This window comes from Aythya ferina (assembly GCF_964211825.1).
Source record: "Aythya ferina genome assembly, chromosome: 4".
Classification (NCBI taxonomy): domain Eukaryota; kingdom Metazoa; phylum Chordata; class Aves; order Anseriformes; family Anatidae; genus Aythya; species Aythya ferina.
Genome location: NC_140300.1, coordinates 30,624,783 through 30,648,991, shown reverse-complemented (window position 1 = coordinate 30,648,991; position 24,209 = coordinate 30,624,783). Strand labels below are relative to the sequence as shown.

General features: G+C 42.8%; 1 long non-coding RNA gene across 14 annotated transcripts in view; it reads right to left on the bottom strand.

Moving 5' to 3' along the window:
* Positions 1-5,234: 5,234 nt before the first annotated feature.
* Positions 5,235-24,209, bottom strand: part of LOC311435493 — a 40,713-nt gene continuing 21,738 nt past the window's right edge. For 4 of the 14 annotated variants that reach the window (XR_014692159.1, XR_014692167.1, XR_014692169.1 and 1 more), the window contains 7 exons: positions 15,858-15,995; positions 15,616-15,702; positions 12,795-15,324; positions 12,234-12,422; positions 6,341-6,503; positions 5,546-5,719; positions 5,255-5,274 (listed from right to left, as the gene is read on the bottom strand). This is a non-coding gene — a long non-coding RNA (uncharacterized lncRNA). Of the gene's footprint in view, positions 5,275-5,545; positions 5,720-6,340; positions 6,504-11,829; positions 11,974-12,233; positions 12,423-12,794; positions 15,325-15,615; positions 15,703-15,857; positions 15,996-16,814; positions 17,046-18,301; positions 18,382-20,803; positions 20,985-24,209 lie in introns of those variants that run through there. The other 10 variants (XR_014692160.1, XR_014692163.1, XR_014692168.1 and 7 more) reach the window with 8 other exon arrangements.

Here is a 24,209-nt window from a genome sequence, read left to right as displayed (position 1 = left end):
GATTTTGGAGAAAAAATAAATAAATACTACACAGCTCTTCACCTCTTAGGATTCTAAACAGTTGTCTGCCTTGAGGAGAATGCACTTCTGACTTGATACACACCACAGTCCAGCCCATTTTTAAGACAATCCAGACTGAGCAGGTTGTTTTGCAAAATAACAAAACCATCTTGGCTGCAGAAGTGTAAAGAAGAGAGTGCTTTAGGACCTTTCTTTTATTAAAAAAAAAAAAAATTCTACTACAGAAGAAAAAGTACAAAACACTCAAAAGAGAGAAGGATGTAGAAACACTGCATTTTCCCACCCCTTTAGGATTTGCCTTTCCCTTCTCCCCCCTGCTAGGACATTCCTCTCTCACACACTCTTCACACTCTCCCTGCCTCTTCATGCTAGTCTCTGGCAAAATGTCAGAGGAAGGGAAAAGTGACAAGCTTATAAGAAAATGAATACCTCATTCTGTTTGAATATTACATTAACCCCCAAGCTCCACTGCTTCATTTGTCAGCTTTTTCAGAGCTCTCCATCTCTCCGGCACCCCTGACCTGGTTGGTCTGATTAGGAATGATCAATGTGCACATTTGCGGTGGAGCTCTTTGCACACTGCTAGACCCTCGGCCTTCAGTCACTCATGCAGATAATAACGGCAGTTCGAGTCACTTGCCCATAACTCCAAGCTTCATTAAACAGGGGGGATGTCACCGAAAGTCCCTTTAACTGTCTTTTTGCTTCTCTGCAAGGGAAAAAATTGACAGTGCTGAGAAATGGGACTGGTGATATAAATAAAATGATATTTGGATGCTGCGCTGGATGCTTGCAGTTGGCCTGTGCCTGCGTGCAGAAGGCTCCTCACCCAGTAAGGGCGGGAGGAGAGGCAGGCTGGGCTGAGCACTGCTTGACAGGGAGTTCGCACAGAAACACGCCCGAGGTCAGGAACAGCTTCAAAAGGAATGGTTTCCCCCAGTGGAGCAGGCGTCAGAGAGAGACCGCTGTCAGTCATCGCCCATGCCACTGGTTGCCACACCTCTGTACCACAGGTCTGTTTTCTGGGTATTTTATTGCCGTCTGCTTGCAAGCCATACGACACGTTACACAGCAGAGGAAGCGCTGCTCAGAAGAAATCCCTGCTTTAGAGGGCATGGGGCTTTTGAGAGATCTTATCCGCTGCTTTTACTGGCAGGAGCTGTCACTTACTCAAGCTGCCAGTCTGAGCGGTGGCTGAACAGAAGCTTGCAGGGCACTCAGGAGGGAGGTGAAAGCACAGGAGCAGACTGAGCCCTGCACCCCAGCTGCCTACTGCCGGGAGCACACACGTTTAGCTCTCCGTGCTGATCGTACACATTCATACTGCAGGCCACTCACTGCCCTCCAGCTGCAGATCTTCCACTGACATGGTTTCAAGCCCTTCAGTCAACTTCCCAATGCCACAGGTAGGAAACATCAAGGCTCCAGTTTGCTGAGCTTCTGCTGAAGGCTGTCGAGCACCCCCAAAGGCAAACCTCTCAATTAGGATTCAGTTCTGGGTCCCTTGTCACCAGAAAACGTCAGCGCGAGCTCTGAGAAGAATCCAAAAGATGCTGAGGCACCTGGGGGCTTTGACATCATTCAGTGCATTTTAAATGGGAGGAAAAATAAACAGGATTTTTTTTTTTTTTTTCTTTAGGAGAAGAAATTTGGACAGGCACACAGCACTGGCTGCAGGGCAAAAACTATTTTCTCTCCTGATTTTCATGTCTAAAGCCAAAAGGCGCAATCACAGAGAAGTTAAGTGAACCAGTGGAGGCTTCAGATATTAAGCTCAGACTTCCTGGATCTCAGTCCAGTACTATCTCCACAAGAACAGCACTGCTAACCGATAGATGAAGGAGAATATTGAAAACAGAGGCTGACCCTACCAAAAAGGGGAACAATTTAAGATAGCAAAAGGTGAAATATTGAAATACATTAATAATATTGGATTGATTATTGCATCACTATTAAGTCATCTAAGTTTTTTTTGTTTAGGCACATTTGGATTTCAGTTTTCGCTCAAACTGAAACAAATACCCGCGTTGCTCTAGAGCAAAAAATATAGTGTTCACCCAAAGAAAAGGTTCAAACAAATGCAAATAGCTAGGGCCATGGCTTTCCCAAACAAGGCATCTGGTAAAGAGGCCAGAAAGGCACTATAATTTTTATTTTTTTTTAAATCAAAAAAAAAAAATATTTGGAAGTAAGGCATGTTCTTCAATACAAAGTGTGGGTTTCCTTTTGCAATCTTGCCTTTCAAAAACTATGCCAAAGAATTAAAACAAAAAAAAAAAAAAAGGAAAAAGAAATAACATTTATATACAAATAGCCCTCAGACTAGAGAGCCTTTACACTATTTGAAAGCTCTGCTGATGATGCCTTACAGATTTAGGCTCTAAAGGTAACAGAAATGACCAGTCTCACACAGCCAAAAGGGCTGGGCTGCTAGCGAATGTCTTCTGTGTAATGTGCAAGAAGACCTTGTAGTACAGAGGAAACAAACAGGTAGAAATCAGTTACTTTTCAGCAGCACATTAGTTCAAGACTGTTTTATTTGGATGAATAGAAGCTGTTTTCTTTCTCACTGCAGATCAACTTTTCATAAGAAATGCATCATTTCCACAGAGGAACAGCGTGGGATGTTTGCCATCTACTCTAAAAATGAAATACAAATCTGATGAAGCGTCAAGGGAAAGACAAGCCTTTCACTGGATATTTTCCCACAGGAATGAAAACCCAAACCACCACCAAACAACTAAAAGGAATCCTCTGCACTTCTTAGCTATACCACACATTTTCTTGACAACTCATTCACAGAAGTTGTGCTTGTCCTGTTAAGGCATATTCTGTGTGCACAGATGGGCTCCCGCTGGTTTCAGGAGACTTCAGAGCAGGCTCATGTAGCATCACCTCTAAGGGGAGTTACACACTCAGTGCAAACAGAAGCAGCTCCCTTTGGGAAACTCCTGACTCCAAACACAATTTCCCTTGCCTCTGTATCACAGCCTGAAGAATGAGCTACTGTCTTCAAAACAAACACTCAAATGCTGCACTTCTCATTAGCTCCAAACTTTTGTCCCCTTATTCATGGGAAGGAGTACCTCGCTCATCAAGCAGTCATTTCAGTGGCACTTCACAGAATAGGGCCTTATTTTATATGTGTAGTGCCTGCCTGGCCTGTGGCCCTGCATGGCTAGAACTGCAGCCAACTAGAACAGGAATTCTAGCAGAAACAAGGCCCAGAGAGCACCGGCATCGGGCCACAAAGACTTACATATAGGCAGCAGGTGCAAAATAAAGCCACGTGACATCTGATCTTTAGAGAAGACCCCTACAATCTGTGATGTAGTAGAAGAGTTTTCACCATGATTCATCCTGGCTTATCCAAATCCATCTATCCTTCAAGTTCGGATGCCTTTTCTGCTTTGCTGTCCCTTTCTCCCATGCTGCAGTACTGACCACAGGACAGGGGGTGGGGTGATGAAGAGTCTGGTCTTGGCACTCAGTGTCCTCAGCAGTAATACCTTTGCATTTAACCTTCCTCTCACCTGCCTGACGTAAAGTAAGAAAAGATAACACAGATGCTTATAGTTGTGGTCTCAAATAGCCCTCTAAAATCAAAAGCACATGAAACCACCTCATTAAATCTTTTTTATCATCTTTAAGGACAGCAACATTGTTCAGGTGGGAACCACAGCAGCATATAGCAGGTGAAAGCCTAACCCCCTACATATAATCATATCAGACAAGCTCTCACTTCCCTAAGATCAGTCTGGCTACCCATAAAAGTAGTGATACCTGAAAACAGAGAGAGTGAGGGCTAGAGAGTGGTTCTAGCAACTTGACCACTTTTTGGACTCAGCATATTATTATTATATGTTATTAAATTGATCCTGAGCAAAAGAAACCAGCCCTGCTGTTCAACAAGTCACCATCTTCACCCTGTTATTGATCACACTGTGTTGCCAACAAATATTGTAAAGGAACTTGTTACAGTTTGGCTCTGAATTCTGCCCTGTGATTTATAAAAGGGGAGTATTGTCCGAGTTGTCTCCAAAGCTACTGGACATTTTCTGAACGAAGGGGCGAAGGGGAGGAAAACATAAAAAGGAATACTAAAGAGGAAAAAAAAAAAAAGGCAATAAATATGACATGCTTGTGCTGCTTAAGGGAAGGCAGCCTGAACCCCAACACCTGCTGGACGTAATGGACTCTGAAGTGTTGTTTCAGAATTAATCAAGTCATTTAAAATCATAGCTGTAGTCTCCATTCACTACTCCTGTGCATAAGCGCGCTGATCCCGATACTAATCCATGTTGGGTGACTTGAGCAATATATCACCATAATTGCCGTTTTAGGGCTGCAAATTGGAGCTAAAATAACCAGATGCAAAAGAGATGGCCATATCATACTCTCAAGATGGATCTTCAAAGTTCAAGGAGAGTTCAAGCATGGAAGAGGCAATAGAGAGGGGTCAAGTGTAAGGAGATTGTTCATGTTCAAGAGGAATTAACTTTACAAATATATTGTTTCTGAGGTGGTAATTGTACCATCTTACAGCTATTCATACCTCATTTAATCTTTGCATTCTTCTCAGCCATTAGGGTGATTGTCCGTCATTGAAATAAATTTGATTTTGACAAAATATTCTGTTTTAAAACTGCAACTAATTTCACTGAGATTTTTTGCTTTGAAATAATTCTCTTTGAAACCACACAGCCCAGAACCAGCTATGAGATCTAGAAACTACAGGCTCTGAATCCATGCACAAGGCAGAAGTAGTGAGACTGCTGACTTATTTTACTGTCAGAGAGACACGTAGTTAGAACGGCTTCTAATGATTAAATACAGAGTTTGAGAGCTCATCAAAAGGAGCGTTAGAGTGCTGCTCTCACTCAAAATAATGCACAGTGTCTGAGGGCCTGGTCTGGAAGCTTCAGGCACTTGAGCTGCCACAGATTTTCAAGTTACTGACAAGGAAATGCCTTTTAGGATTCAAGGTTATTATTTCTATATAACTTGACAAAGTTCACATGAACAAAAAAATCCACTCTTCTCTGAAGAAATGAAGGTAAATAGCTTGAAACACAAGCTACTTTTTGACATACAAGCTACTTGGAACAGACAAAGAAGATTAAAGGGTGAGACTAACAACAGCAACAAATTGTATTGCTCTGCTTTGCTGGGACTTACAACAAAGCGAGTCTTCATTAGTAAAGGAAACATATCTGCCATTAGAAAACAGCAACCCAGTACACCTCTGCAGCCCTGTAAATTGAAAACAAAAGGCATTTTAACAAGCAAGTGCATGGCGAAGTTTTAGCCTGCTCATCAGCATGTTTAAGTAATTCCCTTATCTGATAGGCTTCTCTTTTGCAGAAGTCAGATGAGCCCGTTAATTATGTGTTCCTCTTCCCCGCTTCAAACGGCACCATTAAAGTATGATTTCAGCTTATTGTTGAACTACCACCAGACCTTAGCATTACCGTTGGCATCTAATAAGTCATCTGCACAGCTGAGAGAGAGAAAACACGCATACCATTGTTTCTGTAAGGCTGGGTCGTAGGAGTCCCTACTGCAAAGCTGTGATTTAAACTTGCTCCTGCTACAACTCCAGCGGACAAAGGGACAGCTTTTCAGGCGATGTAAATCAGCATAACACCATTGTACCTCAGAGAGCTATGCTAATTCATCCTGGTGAGGATCTGGTGACCTGAGCAGATCCAAACAATGGCATTACAAAAAGCTAATGTGCTATGGGTTACTTGATAATTTCTGCAGCATAATTGGCCAACATGCAAACGTTAGAAATGATTGAAGTTTATAACTAATTGCAACCATTACCGAGACAGCATTATTTATGATTAACTGCATGTAGCAGGCCTGATTCTGATTACCCTTACAACTCATTTCAGACAGTTTTTTTGACAGGTCGCTTGTGATTTTCCCGTGTGCCCACCTTCTGGCTTATGGAAGAGGTGTGCCCCCACAGCTGCATCATACTGAGAACACTAAGAAAGTCAGGTCTCCAGCATTTGAACCGTAGGGTGAGTGGGGGAAAAAAAAAAAAGCCCGAGATTAACTTGCCCTCCGATTTCCCTGCCCACAGAACTCCACTAGCCTACCAGATCCCTGGAGCCTAAGTCAGCCTGGTGAGTTATCTGCCCCACATCTACGCGGCTGTCAGGCAGGGTGGGACTACTGCAGCCTTATTTGCCACGTTCAGCACTGGCATTACTTGTATTCCAAATACTAACGTGCTGCTTCATATGTAACTGGCTGGATTTCCTCAAGAAGCTTACATCACATTTACTGTCCGAAATAAATGGCTTACATTTCCAGTTTTCTTCTACAGGTCTGGCCACTGAGTCTTGAAGAGAGCTTTTGGAAGCTGACATTTCTTGGAAATCTACTTTCAACTATGGGTGATGAACCTAGAAATCTGGCTGGCAGGAAGCTGACTCTCAGTAGCATTATTCAAGTAGCTTGGGAACATCCTACACAGAGAGAAAAATCAGTATAAATGCAAACAATACTCCCCCAAACACAGACACAAATACACCTAACTGTATGAAAATTAAGTCTATCGAAAAGTATCCCAGTTGGACACACTCATTACATTTGACACAGGCAAGTCAGAGTCTGGATCTCTTGTGCAGAATGAGCAGCTCCATATCTTTATTTTTCTGAGAGCTCTTGTCTAAAAACAATCATCTGCAAATTGTAATTTTTCTCCACCTTTCATAAATATCAGCAATAGTGCAGCCCTCTCTCCCCCTCTCTTTTTCTTATTCAGGATATCAGGCAGATAAGAGTTATCAGTAAAGGTCATCCTCAATTTCTGTACAGAAATGATCTGTCTCCGGTATGTAATAAACATTTATCCATGCCTTTATTAGCTATATTGGATCTGACAGTTCTGTTAAACCATTTTCTTTCATTTTGCTAGGTCATGACGGTTAATGCTGCTAAAAAATCTCATCACTGCTTTTGATCACTGTATTGTCTTCTCTGTATTATCAGGATTTTGTAAAGGTAAGCACTGGCTGGAATGACCTATTAAAGTTACAGCCCGTTGAGTTCCTGGCTTTTTTCTCACCACAATAAAAAAGCGAAGGAGTGCAAAGCATAAATTCTACTTTCGGGGTTATATTTAGTTGTGCAGTTGACATTTAGTAGAGCAGTCACTTTAAGCCCACTTTGCATTGGTTTCGCTCCATCTTTTTCACATCCTTGAGTTTCCGAAATGGTGTTGGAAGCCACACCACAGCAAATAAGCCCAATTAGTGGGACCATGGGTGATGTCCCAGTTAACCCCTAGCATACTAGCAGTGCATTAGGCATCTGCTCAGGGTTTTTAAACAATTCCCATGATTTATGAAGCAGATTCTGTCTGAAGATTGAGAAGCATTTTACACATATTCATTCATTCACTCTCATACACCTGTGGCAGTGGCATGCATTCTGGATCCCAGCGACACTCAATAAGTACCAAAAGATCTTCATAAAGTTAGGCACCTATGTCAGACTTGTTGCAATTCTCACCTCCCTCCTTCCAGGAGGATGTTTCAACCACTAGGACAGACTCACTTTCAGCTTAAAATGCTTCTCTCTAGTCCACTTCGGTACTCACAATCTAGTACAAACTAGAATAAAGACAGGACTTGGGCCCAGCCTTACCTTTCCAAGAATTCTACAGATTTTGGGCACCATATCCTCAAACAAGTGATGAAGACAAGATCTAAAAGAGCACTCCAAACCAGAGTGAGAAGCCAGTAAAACTCCCTTGGGAGTGCAGAAACATATGTATGAAGTCAGTTTTAATTAGGATATCACAGCAGACATTTGGAGAAGTTGGCCTCTGAAAGCCTTTCTAGGATACAGGTGCTCTTGGAGATGCCTATATTCTCTAAGCTTAAATTAATAAATAAATAAATAAAGCAAGGCACTAACAATTCTGAGTAAAAAGCAATCCTATAATGGCCCCTCACCCTTTTACAGAGGCTTTTTCCAGTAGCAGTTTGTTGTCTCTTGAAACAGGTACTTAGTAAATGCGAGTTCTTTCTGTTCTCAGGTGATTTCCAACACTGGCCCAGAGAAAGCACTGGCAAAGCATAACACTCCAGAGAATACCAAAGAGTGTGCCCCATCCACAGCTGGCAAGCATTCCCAGAACTAGGATCCACAAAGACAGTAACGGGAATGCAACTAACCCCAAATTACCTGGCAAGTCTCATTTTCGGTGCAACTCAGTCTCTATAAGAAGTTTAATTTATCTTTAATTTATCTATGATGGAATCCTGTCCCAGATGGAAAGCATTCCTTAACCCCAGCAAATAGTGAACAGCTTACACCCAGAAAAAAGGACTATTACTGACTGCAGAACTGGGCAACATGGCGATACCACAGACAGACACAATGACTGAACTGTAGCTATGCTAAGTTTCCACAGCTAAAAACCTACTTGCTGGCTGAAGCCTTTTTTCTGTTACAGACTGTAACAATGGGCTTAAGGTTAGTGGTATTGAAGTACACAGTACGTTTTCCTCTAAACAATCTGTTGCTTTTTGATTTCCACAAGTCTCCTCTTATTCAGCAGCAACAAACCATGTTCTTCTGTTCTTCTCCTGAGCTGTACCCAACTGTAGCTTCACTAACTTCCCAAGTAAGATAGTGAGGGAGAAAGGCAACAGCTCATAAAAACAACAAGGAAAATTTTTTCCTGGTCTCTGGGACAACAGACAAATCACAAAGACAAACCTCTTTGAGCACCTCTCCATATGCTCTCCATCTCCCTACGTCCTGCAGATCAGTGCTCACTGTAGTCTGTGCAATATATACCTGGCAGCACAAGAAGAGGTCCCACTTTCATGATAAAAATTACTGGTAACCTGTATACAGGCTTGTGTCTCTGCTGTCAGGACTCCAGTAAGCCCCAGTGAAATGCAGGAATTGCCTACCCCGGCTCCATGCGTGCCAAAAATCCCACAACGTTCAACAAAGGAAGATCAAGGGTGTTAACCCCGATGCCCCAGCTAACTTAAACCAAACCTTGTTCCCGGTACCCACATTCGGAGAAAGACGCCCCTTCCTTGTCTCTGAATGGCCACCCAGCATTAGTATCTCCCCATAATAATTCATGGACAGGCTTCAAATGGCACAGGCTTGGAAGTGAAGGTTGACTCAGACATGATTATCCCTTTCACCAGCCTAAGTTAGAAGTGCAGACAATAGACACACAGACCAATAGATGCACTCTGACCTTGATGTTTCAGACCACCAGGCTGTTAAACAAGAGGCAGGACCCCTGTGGTCATGGGAATCTCCAGCATGTGTTGAACACTGTAACATTATATTTATTGGTGAACTTTGTCTAAGCAATCTTTAACATTTTTCAGGTGCGTGCAATCTGCTTGCAGGATTTTATGCATTCTGTATACACGCATACATACACACAAGCATAGGTGAGGAAGAGAAAGAGATAACTCCTCCTAACAGCTTTTAAGCGACCCGTTATCATCAGCTGCTACTGCCTGCAATTTTTCTTGTATTGCCCCTGTTCCTTTAGTGCAGTTGATAAATAAAAAAATTGCTACTGAGCCTTCTTATACTGTAAGCAGATAACAGCAGTTTTGATCCAGGGCTCTATTTCCTAGATACTCTGCTTAAAAAGAGCAAAGTGGTTTCTGAGGGCTGGGAGTGTCCGAATTGTTGATTCCTGTGCTCCAGAGAATTCATCTTAAGTAGACAGATTTGCCAGGCTTAGCTCATTCTCTGTATCTTTTCTTCTACACATCAAACCAGGACTCAAAGAGGGTACGGAACAAATTAGTTTCGAAGGGCCAGTCTTCCAGGAAGGCTTGGGACACCTGATGTCTGACTTCTATATGAGCTGGCAGATTTGTGCAAAGAAGCGAGAACAGCCATTAAAATCACGTAATTGTCCAATTTGCCAAGTTATTTATCTTCAAAATGAGACATTTAACATGTCCTCCTATACTGATGAGTTTTAGGAGCTGAGAATAAACACAGTCCTAAAAAATAAAATCCATATCCAGATAATGCAGCTGGTAGTTAATGATTACAATATGTGACACTTCAAATATACCAAGTCGATGACATTTAGCTGATTTGTCTTCCCTATTTTTTTTTTTGCTAAGCAGGCTGGCAAAAGAAGAAAAACGATTGATCTACTAACAAGTTTAACACAACCTTGAAATAAATTACATTCAAAAGCTAGAAGCCTGACTCAGTTTAATAGTTAAATCATTTATTCCTAGGCTTAAAAAAAAAAATAAAAAAATCCTGCCCTGAAGTCATTATCAGCATGATCCCCTATTTGAAGTCTTGCAAAATGTTCAAGGAACGGCCCTTGTGATTTGGCCAAAAAGAAACAACACGCTCAGCGGCTCTATGCAGGCCAAACAAAATGGAGACTCCCAGTATGAGAATATTAAATTATTATGCCTTTTGCAACAGGGGGCACAATTGTTAGTGGCCCCCTTCCTCTGATGGCCAAGCTACGTTCTTCCCTGCCGTGAGCATTCATTGTCACACCTAATATTTGCATGCTTTGATAATAATAAGATTGTCAAGATAATAGCAGGGAAGTTTCAGTAGAAACTCAATTTTCAAAAGCCAGCTGTGCACGGCCCCAGTCACTTTTTTCTAGGAAGATGCTTTCAACAAGCAAAATTAAGCCTTACTCTTGAGAAAAAATAAATTATTCCCCTCCCCAAAAGAAGAAGAGAAGAAAGAAGTTATTGGAAAAGAGAAGGATGAAAACCACTTCCTGGAGAAATTATTTTTACATAAGTTTAAACTTCCTTTTGTTCCCTAAAGCATTTTGGTCAGTGCAAGCAAATAATACTGCAAGCAGAAGAACAGGTCTTATATCAGAGAATAATTACCTTTGTGAGCTTTATTGATTGCACTGATCTAGCTGAAAGAGTTTGGGGCTTTTCTCTCTCATCCACCTTTTTGCATGACATAACCATTCAACAGCTTAAATGAGGTGGGACATAATGTGATTTTTGGAAAGAATGGTAGTATTGTTGAAAACCACAAAATCTCTATTTCTTTGGGTTTTGGCAAATTTGCTTCTTTGTCCACACAAAATAGTGGTTTAAAACAAGAAAAAGAAAAGAAAAAGAAAAAAGTCCACTCCCTTCTCCCTTTTTGCCCAGTATCCTTATTTCAGATTGTGTCATTTTGAGTTATCAAGGCTGAGAAACTTTTAAATTCTTATCAACAAACCTCTGCAGGAGTATACATCCTGGGCCAAGACCCTGGCAGACAGCAAGCCACACCTCTTTCCTGTACGATGGGAGGGCCACACAGCAGCCTACAGCAGCTGAAGACCTGTGCTGTGGCTAGTCGCCACATGTCTCTTCAGAACTTTTTGCTCATTTGGTCTGGTTTTATGCTTTATATGGTTCTACTTAAAAGCATCTAAAGCAAAGCATTATTCCAAATGCTATATAACCCACTCCAATTCACTTGAGACATACAAGTCCAAATTATGCCTCTGGAATCAGTAACTGCCTTTCTGTGAATAAACCGCACTGAGATACACTGGTCTATAGTGATTTCAGCCCTTAAGACATTTCCTTGTTACCCAAGAGAGAGGGATAGAGAAGATCAGAGACAAAAACATCCTTTCACCAGGACAATGAGTGATGAAAACCAATTCCAAGCTAAGCAGACCATCACCCAATCTTGTTGACTATGCCAGTTTAACTGGGTCTCTATAGTTATTTAGTATAATTAAGTTAATAAAGAACACTTCATAGAGTCCAAAACTCAGGTGATAAAATGCTATTACCTTTCAGGTCATTTTGGAGAAGCAGAGAGGGCTCATTAGAGATCTGTATTCTGACCCACTGTAGAAAGGAGTAAAGACCAAATTCAAATCTTGGGCCTGCCAGCAGAGATCCGTTCACTGAACCCCCCTGCATTTTCTTCCAACTGTATAACAGAAAACAGGATAAGCATCCATAGTCTGCTCCATTCTTTGCATGTAGTTTTCCCTGTAGTTTGGAAACTACACGGCTTTACATATTTCTGGCCATTGTACGCTTCCAGAGAGTCAGAAGCAGCTAGAATACATGTGCAGAAACCTAGCTATTTTTCAAATGAAAACAGGGATGAGTCTTTTTGCTGTCTTATGCCCTGTGAAATTATTTACACAGCAAGAAATGAGCACAAATTACCAACAGGTCAAATACCTTCACTGAGTTATATTCACAGTGCACTGCAGCCTGAGCAGGAATTATCACAGAAGATGCAGCACAGAACAAGGGCAGAAGCATACAGGGTTGCCTAGCTGGAGCCTCAGGCAAGACCTACTGGAAAGACATTTCCTCCAAGGTGAGAGCTCCCCAACGTAGCCAGGAAGCTGCCAAGAGAGTGACAATCTGTAGAAGCAAACAACAACAATAAGCTGAGATACTAGCTAACTTGAGACTCCTAAGATAAATGAGTGCTGAAATAAGACCGGAAAGTCATGCTTTCACCAGGACTGGCTTCTTCAGAGAGGTCTGAAGAGCAGGTCACTGTGCTAAGAACTCATCATTTCCTGCCCCTGAGTGATCCAGACAATGGTAACTCAGCACTATCTCCCCTATTAAATAACAACAAAGAAATCGTTTTGCAGATGTTTTCAAGTACACCCCATTATTCTACTAGAGTTTAGACAGACATATATTTATGTAAACATTTGCTTTAACACACAGCCTTGCTATTCCAAAAAGCTCTAATCCAATGCAGCCGTTTGGCTTAACACTTACCTGATTCTGCCCTTGTCACTTCTGTGCATCTGCCAGCAAAGCCAACTTCCATGCCCAAGAGATGAAGTTATTTGCTTCATCTTGCACTCATTTACCCAACTGCAGCTTAAGAAATCCAAAGCACATCCAAAGAATATCTATTTGCAGTAACAACTGTCCCATTGCATGAACGGCATCTTTCACTAAACCAAGGTGCAAATTGTTCGGATTCAGGCAGTTACAGTAAAATAACATACTGAATATATTTATAAAGGCATGTGTACACACACACACACACAGAAATATATACATGGCATGAAAGAAAATAAGTGTTCCATAATAGAAAGCTTGCAATGGGCAATTAAGCTTCCAGCAGCACACACCGATTACAGGAATAACTTTGTGGCCGGAAGTCGTCGTTATTTCTGTATTATACCTTCTCCCATTGCTTGGTGTCTGTGGAGTTCCATCAGTGTAAAAGACAGCAGAAAACTAGGTCTCCTTAATTCACTGCATTAAACTCCACATTTTAAACAGTGAGATTTGTCAAAATTGAACTTAGATATTACATAAACAAGACTACTTGATATGCTGTTTTATTTGCAGGTGAGAAAGCACTCAACGCATATTCATTACCATGGTACTAGCTCTTGGAAAAAAGAATCGGAAGCTTCTTCAGTGTCAGCTGGGATCCCTGGCCTCCTCTAAGAGAAGGGAGGAAAAGCTGCATAAACAACCAGTACTGGAGGCTGCACTCACAGCTGAAGTCAAGACAGTAGAAACAGCTTGAACTCCCTGACAACTTTATTTCTCTCCCTCTCTTGCTGGGCCTGTGCTCCAGCTTTGAATTCCTGATGTGATGCTCAATTGTCCTCTAGGTGCTAGAAAGCTGACGTCATCATGCCTTTCAGAAGGAAATCTGTTATTCGGGCATGAAGAAGAAATGGAAGGGGTAGGAAGCAAGGAACAAACAGTAATTTTTAGTCAAAAATATGAGGCCCTCAAACAACATAAATAAATTGTGGGCTTTGCTGTGGCTTTTCCCCTCTTGGACAAACACAACAGCATGCATTTTGCTGAGAGCTGCTCAGTCTGAGGGGCCAACATTATGACTTCCCACAGCATAACTTTATCCTAAAGCTAGCCGATCGGTTCCTCTGAGAGGGGCAGTATGGGACAGAAAAGGAAAAGGGATGGGGAGGGGGGAGGGAGGGGGGGAAGCTTTTCTTTACACTTGTGCTGTTCTGAATGCGGACCATCTGTGCCCCCAGCTGGAGTGCTGGAGATGGTCTGGCACTTGAACCACACCATATTTACAGATCTAAACACAAATGGCTACTGCCTGATTGTTTCATGATTCATTAGTCAGACAAGCTCTCCTCTCCCGCCAGCACAGCTGTTACAGAGTAAACCTTTGTCACTTAATAGGCCTGATTATTACTTTCCATCAAAGGTATTGATCTGTGTCATCTCTACTTAAGGGAAAAGGGGAGAAGCGAAAAGGGGACCAAAATGTGTCGAGAAAACAAGAAAGGGGGGGAAAAAAATTAAAAAACAATGACATTTGTACGGTGACTAGAAGCACCGGTCAATACGTTTAATCTCTCCTGGATGTACTGTATTCATGTATTCATTTACCACAGTGACTAGGTTACTCATGGAGATGAAACGTCTCACATGATGTGGCATTCCTTGCACTGCACCAGACTGCTGCAGTCACACAATATGGCCATGCATATAATTGGTCGGCAAAATACACAATGTGAATTAACAAATAGCATCTAAAAAAATAGAAATCAATTAAGTCGCACACGCAGCAGAAGGTAAGAACACAGGTTCCTCTCTAAATGGCAGGAGATAAAGAAATCGAGAGGGGGATTGTCGAGAATCATCCCAGGGTTAAGTCCTCATCCATCGAAGTCAGTGGCACCACCCCAATTTGCACCAGCTGAGGAGCTGGCCCTTTTTGTTCAGCAAATGAGTGCAGGATAGGATGCGGTCTGTTACATAATTGTGATGCAGAGTATATTTACCACAGCTTGAGTGCTTCTACTTGCTCCAGTAGCCGCCTGACAAGCTGCCATTGCACCAATTGCAGTGTTATTGCGAATTCACTCACTCCATTCATGGGACGAGATTTGCAACGTCCAGATTGAGAGTTTCATTGCCTCTCTGATTCCCACGTAGTTATCAGCACCATTCTTACTTCTATTCTGTATTTGAGGTGGTGCCTGGTACCCACTATCCCAGGTAGACAGTTGAGAGCCACGAATGTGTCTCTGGTGGCAGGCTTGAGGGGTGGGGAGAGAGCTCTTGAATAAAGATGCTTTCACTCATTCAATTTTCCTTGCATTTAAAGCATCATCTCCAAGTCCTGAAGCCAAATCCCAAAGCCCTCATCGAGTCGTCTTTCAGAATAAGCAGCAGTGAAGATCAGCAAGAAATGCAGGAGAGAAAAGGACCCACAGTGGAGACCACTGGGCATACGCCCGCAGCAGCGCAATGGTGTCACTACTCAGGCACTACAAAGAGCATTAAAATCCAGAAGTGCCTGTTCAGAGATGAAAATGACATTTAGAACTAGTGTGAGTGCTTCAAGGGCTGCATTCAGTTCTCTTGCCTGATTTGGGAACAGTTTTGGGACCAAGCCCAAAACGAATGCTTGTCATCTATCACCAAAGATGTTCTTTCAGGATGAAATCCACTCCCCTTGTTCATAGTCTCAATAGCTTTGGGACAGGAAAAGGAATTACCTTCTTAGCCCTTTGGAGCCAGAGAAGCCCAACACCCAAACCCATTCCCACACAGAACAGTATACCCTTTTTTATATGGGCATGCACACCTGCTATGTAACTCTGGTATCCCAAGCAGAAGGCAAGCTCCATCACCAAACAAGAAATTCCAGGATGGGACATCTGTCCTATTCCATCTGAGGACAGAACAGATAAGAAATGCATAGGCCACTGGTAAATACTCAGTAGAGGAGATCTTTTAGATATTCTTATGCGACCGTTTGCTGTGTGGCCTGCAAGGACTGCCTCCCTTTCGTCACATTTCATCAAACCCATTTATCAGCACCAATACCTCTGAAGAGCAGTCTTCAAGCCGCCTTTCCTCAAGCAGGAAGCAAGGAAGGTTTTCCTTGCACCGACACTTGTGTTTTCAAAGCAAAACGGTCACTAAGATGTCACACAGGGACTATCAGTCATTTCAGGTAGAGCACTGTTGAGAAAAGGAAGGAGAAACAGCGAGAACCAAAATGAGCAGTGTGGAAAACATGGTCAGAGCACCACATTTTCACCTGAGCTTAGCCTGCCTCCAGGGCAGGACCTGCTTTGTCCCGATGAAGTTCGCAGAGGGCAACAACAGACCCTCATGTTGGTGGACTGGGAAGCAACCCATGCTCTCTTGAGACACACACGGGCATCTCAGCAGCTATGACATAGAATGGTCCAGTACAGTGCAGCTTCCATACAAAGCTCTTAAACAGACCAAAATATAAACACTTTTCTAGCTGTATCTGTGTCCTTAAGGAATCCTGGCCCTTCTACCCTAATACTTTCCCCTAGCCTCCTAAGATCCCATTTCTACCCGCTCTCTCCCATATCTCTATGCATATGCATTTTCTCTGGATGGAAAGGAAAAAAAATCAGAAGACTGCAGCACGTGACACCAAGCAAGAGTTGTGGCACACACAATCCATTGGAAAGTGTTGCTTGGCAATACTGCGTGTGCTCAGCTTCCCGCCAAGGGACCGGCGTTGTCCCCGTGCCAGGAAATCAGCCATTCAGTTAACAGGCAAAGCAGCAAAAGCAGCGGCCACAGAAGACGGAGAAGCAGAAGGGAGCCGTCAAACCCAAGAGACACGCTTGCTCTCTTCTCCTCATGCACTACAACAAATAGCAGGGGGGAAAGGGTGGGGGTGGTGAGTGAGGAACCAGAGAGATGCTGTAAATTTTAGCTTAACCCATGTGTCTTCCTGATGCATCGAGGCAGAAAACTCCTTAGTCAGGGGTACAAGAGTGACACAGAATGACATACCATGACAATATTCTTGCATTTAGGTTAGGAGCAAAAACCTTTCCATTTGTGAGTTGTCTTGGAATGGAAAAGGGTGACATTTTATCACTGAATCATTTAGAAGTAGACTGAGCAAAACAGTCAGGAACAGGCTGTTCAGAATAATCCTGCAGTAGGCAGGTCTTTGCCATTGTTGATGCTTCATTTTCTTCCCTTGGAGACAGTGTTCGAGTCTGGTAGCTGGTGATGGGACTACAGAAAAAAAGCCAGCAAGGTATAGAGAAGAAACAGTAAAATATTCCGATACCTACAAATAAATCCTTAACTTTTCAAAAACTGTAATTTCTGGGGATTTGCTGAGAGTAAGGTTTTATTACTGATTCATGGAAATGGGTTATCCTTAGAACTACTCCAAATGATGCTAATTGCCTTCGTTATCCTTTCAAAAGAGCTGCTGCTGACACTTGCCAGACTTACTCTTCTTCCTGTTCTCACTGGCACAAATCAGGAGCCATTGCACATAAGCCCAGCATTATACCTGCTACCAGTTTAGCCCAGTAAGACACTGGACACACAGCATTAACAGCTCTAGTAGTAAGATCCCTTCAACACAAAAGTCAGACAGAAAACTCTTTTCTCTAGTATCTAACAAAACATGCCCCACCACACGAAGTTGCCTATCTTACTGAGGTCAACGGGCACTAATGGCCCAGGTGCGTTACCCATCTGTTTCCAAAACTGAGTTCCTCCTTTCTCCCAGTGTTTAAAATAAAACCCTCTAACAAGGCTTGCCAGGCACTGATGACAATGTCTACCTACATGCAAAGTGTGGTTCTGAGTTTTCTGAAAGATGCTCAGCTGCATTATTTTTCTCTCACTCATGCCTCTGTTGGTGTGCTTGGAACAAAGCTGAATTAATTCACACCTATATCAAGTAGAGGCTTCACAAGTCAGATCCAATGGTGTCAACTGACAGAGCTTGGCTGAATCCAAAGGACCTAACAGGCCTGGTGGGAAGATCTTTTCCTTCAGAAACAGTAGAATCACTGTAGTATCGCTGAACACCTATGAGCCTTCATCCGCAGTTTTGAAAGCACTTCGGAGACATCCAGCAGAGCTCTCTGGTGGGGTACCTTCCTAACAGGATTGTTCTTCTGACCCTCTACAATCAAGGGCAGGGGTGGAGGTGGGCTGCCTCTCACACAGGCAGAAAGGCAGCTGCCTGGGGCAGCAAAATTCTTCCACGACTGGGCTGCACAAGTGGCTACAGCCTGAAGAAAGGGGCCAACCATTCTCAACAGATGCCCTCAAGCCGCATCGGAATGGGACTGCTTGTTATAAAACCCCTCATGGCCAGTGATGAGAGGGTAAAGAAGGAGCAGAGTTCTCATTTTACCTTCTCATCCTGGCTGAGGCTGAGCTAAGGCAAGACTGCAGTAACATCCAACCTAGTCTGTCCCCAGATTTTCCATATATATGTGTTGCAGCTGGTATAAATTGCAGCAGACCTGTGTCAGGTTCCTTCTGCGAGCCTCGTGAAGTACTGCGTCTTGCAACTGAACTGTGTCATCAGCCAAAGACATCTTCCCTGGTAGTGGAGAGGGGGGAGAGAGAGGAAAAAAGAAAAAAAGGGAAAGCTTCAGGTCAAACGATTGATTACAGTTTTGAATTACAGGGGGCTATTGATTTTTCATTAAACACCATGTACTGCTGTAAAGCGGAAAAAAAGTAATTCATTGATCAGAGCTGTGGGCCATGTTCACTTATTGGCTTCCTGCCACATCCCATTATTCCCAGTTCTAAATGTATATTGAAGTCAGTTCATTCTAATCATTGCCTCCTGTCACCAGAAATGTCTCTCAGTAACTATTAGTTTAATCACCCCTTTCTTACAATGGTAATGAGCGATAATATCCAGCATTATGGCAGATTCATGAATATTATTCATTGTATTACAGCATTGCATTTCACAATGCTCCAGTTAAGGGTCTGTCAGCACTTCCATTACAAAGCCCCCAGGCCTGGGACTTTATCAATCACTCCTAAAAATTTGCTGCTGGCAGAAATAAGGAGCTGAGGGTGTCTCATTTTTGGAGAGAATATTGTTGGAACTGCTCTCTACAAAATCTTTCTGGCCACAGTTTAGCTGCATTAAATGAGTGCTGGAAAGGGGAGAAAAAGGGGGGAGAAAGAAGAGGAACTTTGCCAGCTCAAGCTGCTTTTTCCAATTGATTAAAATGCCATCATTTCAAAAACAGGATGATCTTGCTGTTACGTTGGACAGCGATTCAGGAGATAAGCTTTCACTTCCTAGTGCTGACACTCGCAGACAGCACTACCATACTACCTTGCTGATAGTGACACTTCAAATGTCAGAACGTCTTCTTTGAAACCTTTTGACTTCCGCAGTATGTTTTTATGTATTCTGGCTGCCAGCTTCTGTGTTTGATATGTCACATTTCAAGAAAGGCACTTTCTGTATGCCCAAACGTTGAAAACCTCAGATTTTACAAAGTAACTGCTTAGGTAAAGCCTTGTCCCGGGAACCATGACAAGTAAAGTTTTAGTAAAATGTTTGTGTTTGAGTCCAGCCTGGAGGCTTAGAGGGAAAATGGTCAAACTGGGGGGTTTACACCTAAAACCATGGGGACACTTTTCCGTTTCCAGTGGCTATCCGTAAAGATGTCACTGGAACTACATGCCCTAAAACTGAAAGCAGGTTACTATTAATTTCCAGACCCTGAGCTGAATAAGGTTTGCTGAGGTGACCAGTTGCTTCCACACTATTCTCAAGAAAGGAGAGGGAATGCAATAATGCAGGATTCAAAACCGCGATATGATGATACGAGATAAACAAAGCAAAGAGAAATCAACTCCCATCTGCTTGCACCATCAGAGAGCCTGGTCTGAAATACATAACGGTGACCACAAAGAATACTTTCATAAAAATCTCCAGGGGATAATAATTTTTAAATGCTATCTCCTATGCTTAAAAAAAAAAAAAAAAAAAAAAAAAAAAAGTTGCAACTTGAAAGCCTCAAAGAAAAAAAGAAGCAACAGGAACTTCACCTGGCTGCAGTCTTAAGCTACTTGGGGACTTTGTACAGTTGCTGACTTTTTATTACTTTTCCATATGTCAGAGGTATCTCTGATACTCAAGAGCACGTAGTTTAACTTGGCATTGGCTATTTAAAACCACTCTCTGGAAAGCAAGTATGAGCTTAGCATATTCTGTAGGGAGTCCAAAATAAGTACAGAACAAATCACACAAACAAACACACATACACAGAGTAATAAAACTACAACATTATAATATATTATAAGTAATACTGTAAATTATTTATTTATAAATTTATTTTTATTTATTTATTATACTCCAGTATATAAAAGCATTCAGAAAAGAACAGCTCCATTATAGGAGAAAACATGGAAACAAAACAGATGAATGCCAAACTTAAACTTAGCCCTCGCACTAATTAGCCAGAATTAACATGAGATACACACTCGTCAGCACTCACAGACTGATGGTGGCATCACTAATGACTTTTGCCTGCCACTGTGAGGGTACACCCTAAGCCACTGAATCCAGTCTCAAACACATAAAGTACTGGGAGTATTCACAGACAAATCCCTGCACAAGAGCCTTCTGTGACACACATGCAGGCCAAGTTTTGCCGTACTTGTTAAAGCTTTAGCTGCTTGCTTTCACCTCTTAGTCCCACAGAGGTGCAAGTGCTACCCTTCCATCACCATTTCAGTGTGACTAAGGTCACACCAACTGGTATTCACTGTCACATCTACCACAGGTAAGGGGTGCTCAAGGACAAATGAAAAGGGGCAGGCAGGGCAGAGTGAAAAGAACTGAAGAACACCATGTCGCCCACTCAAGGAAGAGGGACCACTCTCAGTGAAAACATTTCTGTGAAACACCCAAGGGAGTTCTCTTCAGCAGGGGTCCTTGGAAAATGAGTTCCAGCTACAGGCGGAAAATCAGTATTTCATTTACTTACCCATGTTTTCTTGCAAGAAGTGTCTTTTGCAATGTGTTCCGATACATTGCCTCTCCCTGAAGCCAACCTCCTGCTGAAGCTCTTCACAGTTTGTTGCAAAGGAGAAGCTGAAGCCTGCTAATTCCTGCTTTTGAGTCCAGAGCCTGTACTTGAGAGGTCAAATGGGGCTGAGAGTGACCATCTGGACAGGAGAGAAACAGCAAATTCCAGCCACAAACTTGCTTTTGTACACTGGTGCTCTGTGGCTGCAGAGCCAGAAAGACAGTTCCTACAAACAATGCAGTAAAGGCGGTGGCAGGCCTCTGTAAATAAGTTCTTTTGAGGAAAAAGGCTAATGGGTGGTTTATAGTATGTGGGAATAAGTTAACGGAAGGCTGCAGGGCTGGCAGTAATCAGGCTAAAGGCATCAGGCGAAGCCCAGAGGGAGCTCTCAGTGCTTAGAGGATGCTGTCAGAATAAATAACACTTTTCCTTACTGGACACAGGCACAAAAGAGCAGCTTATCCATGCCAGGTGTTTATATGGCTCCCATTATCAAGTAAGCACTTTGTAATCTTCACTGTGTTTACCCTTCCCTAAACTCACAACTGTAACAGCAAAGTCTCTGGAGAACAGGGAGTGATATTGCCTGGGTACATTCTGAATATGGCGGTGAAAATCACACTGGTGAAGCCAAAGAAAGTAAGACCTAGATTGTCAAAGGCAGTTTGGCCTTTACATCCCCCAGAAAATCACTTGAAAGTCAAAGTGAAAAGATCTCTGAGGATTTTTACCTAAGTGACCAATCCAAGCCCTGTCTTCAAGGAAATACTTTTATCGTTTCTGCTAGCAGAAGTACAACCCCTATAGATGGGAACGCTTGCTTGGATGCAATTTTCTTCTTTATCCTTCAGAAGCAGAGATTGTCTCCTGGCATCCCGCATTTGCATGGCATTCACTTAACTTTACAAGAAGTTAGAGAGAGATCAAAGCTGTTAGTTTGGCTGCCTGTACATTCCTTGTCTCCCAAAAACCGCCGTGCCTGCAACAGCCAGGTCATTTAAAATGAACTGGTTGATGCTATTAAATCTACAACCTAGGAACGAAGCCCTTACTGGCAAGTCCTGTTTTTTCCTCTAATGTCCATACCTTGTGCCAAATAAACAGCGTTCATTTCACATCATTTGCAAAGGACAGAAATCCTCTGTAGAGCTGCAACAAACAACCTGCCTCCCATGCCAGTATGTAGTACACATATCTCGGGGTAATAAAGCCTTCATTTCATGCTTCAGCACACCTGATCTAAGGCTTGGATTCAGGAGCGTATTCAACAAGAGTTCAGACTCCACAACAGCTCCCACCTAACTTCAGTGTGAACGCCTCCACATTTATTCAAATTTTTAACATTCAGACAGGTTTCCCAAGGGAAAAAGAAAATAAGAATCATTCCGACTTTGTACCTTCCACTTCTCAAGTAACTTTTGCACATATTTTTTGCACTGTACCCAAAGCAAGCAGTATGGGAACAGGTGACTGGTTGCAGAAGAGGAACCTGTACCTTCTTCAAGAGCAATTTATACCAGATCTTCAGAGCTGACCTCTTCTCTCTTGTGCTAGCTGTTTCTTAGTGTCTCATCATCAGTCCATGCAACTGGGCTTTCAGAGTCCAAGAGGATGCAGAACACCATGAAATATGTGAGTGTTTGTCAAAAGCACAGCCTAAATAGTTACAGTGACATAAATACAACATCAATAGCTGCTGTACCTTTCAGTTCAAGGTATGAAAGAACAGCTGATGTAAATTGTACCAGTGTGCTATCAACATAAAACAACAGGGCTCGATATATTGCTGCAGGCCCCAAGCACTCCACATCTGTCTTTACACCAGTGTGAGTTTGACACCCACAAGTTCCAAAAATAAAATACTGTTTGCAAAGGGAATTGTTTTTGCCCTGCATTGGAGAGCTCCTCCCTACAACAGGGCAGAGAGACAGTACTCTCTTTGCAGGCAGCCATTAAGAAATTAATGTAAGGAAGCAAGAAGCAAATATGATGATAATCTCTACAGGAAAGTGCCTGTCAGAACAAGCCTCAGTCCAGCTGGGTGTTTATGCCGGCATATAACCTCAAGCACCGATTTGAAGAGAGCTGCTTGCAATCTTCAAGTTATGCACATACTTAAGCTGTACCATATACTAGGGCATGCTAAAACTGATTTACTGGATGCTGCCTCACCACACCATTTCAACTAGACTAAATGATGTTGCTGGCCAGAGCCAGCTTGGGGCTCAGCCTTCACTCCACCACAGATTTCACCACACCTATTACCACCTCGACACAATCACAAACATCACCTCCCCACTCCTACCCTCTTCAGGTCAGTGCTTCAGGGCTTTGCATGACGTGGATCTGAACAGGTACAAAGAATTCAGGGTACATGTTGGCAGAGCACATCACTCCAGGCCAAGCCTGAAGCATGCAAACCACCAGATTGAAGTCTATCCCATACCTAAGCAGCCAGCTGAACTGAGCCCTGAAGTCACACGAGCTGGAAAACAAGATGGGACTATGGTCTACTCCATGTTCATTTTGCAGTGGCACCACCTATTCCGGACACCACTGGCAGGGTCATCGATTTCCAAGGACAGCCCCAGTTGCCTTACTCAGACTCGAACCTTCAGGTGCAAACTTGGCCATAGGGAACGACTGGAGCAGAAGCAGAGCGGGGCCAGGCACAACAAGCATTTGTGGCTATTAGTGAGCACTGCATATTGCCAACCATTATGAAATACAAGCAAATACCAAGTGAGGCTTTAGCCAGTTTAGATAATCCTGCAGGGAATACTCCCAACAGAAACTAATACATATGCAAGCAATAGCAAGCTGCCTGGTAAACTGAGCATTTTGCCTTCAGTGTCAGATAAAATGCAACACTTAAATTGCCTTTGGCCTAGCATAAGTGTATTATTTAACATACATATACCCTAAAAAGTCTGTTCATGAATATCTACACAGGTTTTATCCTCTCTTCAAAGTTTCAGCACAGGAGGTCAATATCGTGCTCGGGGTCTGAATTTAGAGCAACTCCTGCAGCCTATCTGGAAAAAGTCCAGATTTTTCCCTAAGTAACTGGGAGCACAGCTTGCCCACACAGAGACATCTCTCAGCCCCAAGGTTGTCAGCAGTCACTTGGGATTTCTTTGCAATATGCAGAATTTCTGTGTTTAACCATCCTGCATTGTACCGCTGGACTTGCATTGTACTCGATCTGCTCGCTCACCCACTCCTGCTGTTGGTGTCAACTCAATTTGTCTCTCCCGCCACAATCCTCTTCTCCTCTTGCAGGGGGGTGGGCTCGCTCTCCATTGTGTGATCATGCTGCATATGTTTGTAAAACACTAATGTCCCAGAGAAAGGGAGCGGGTGA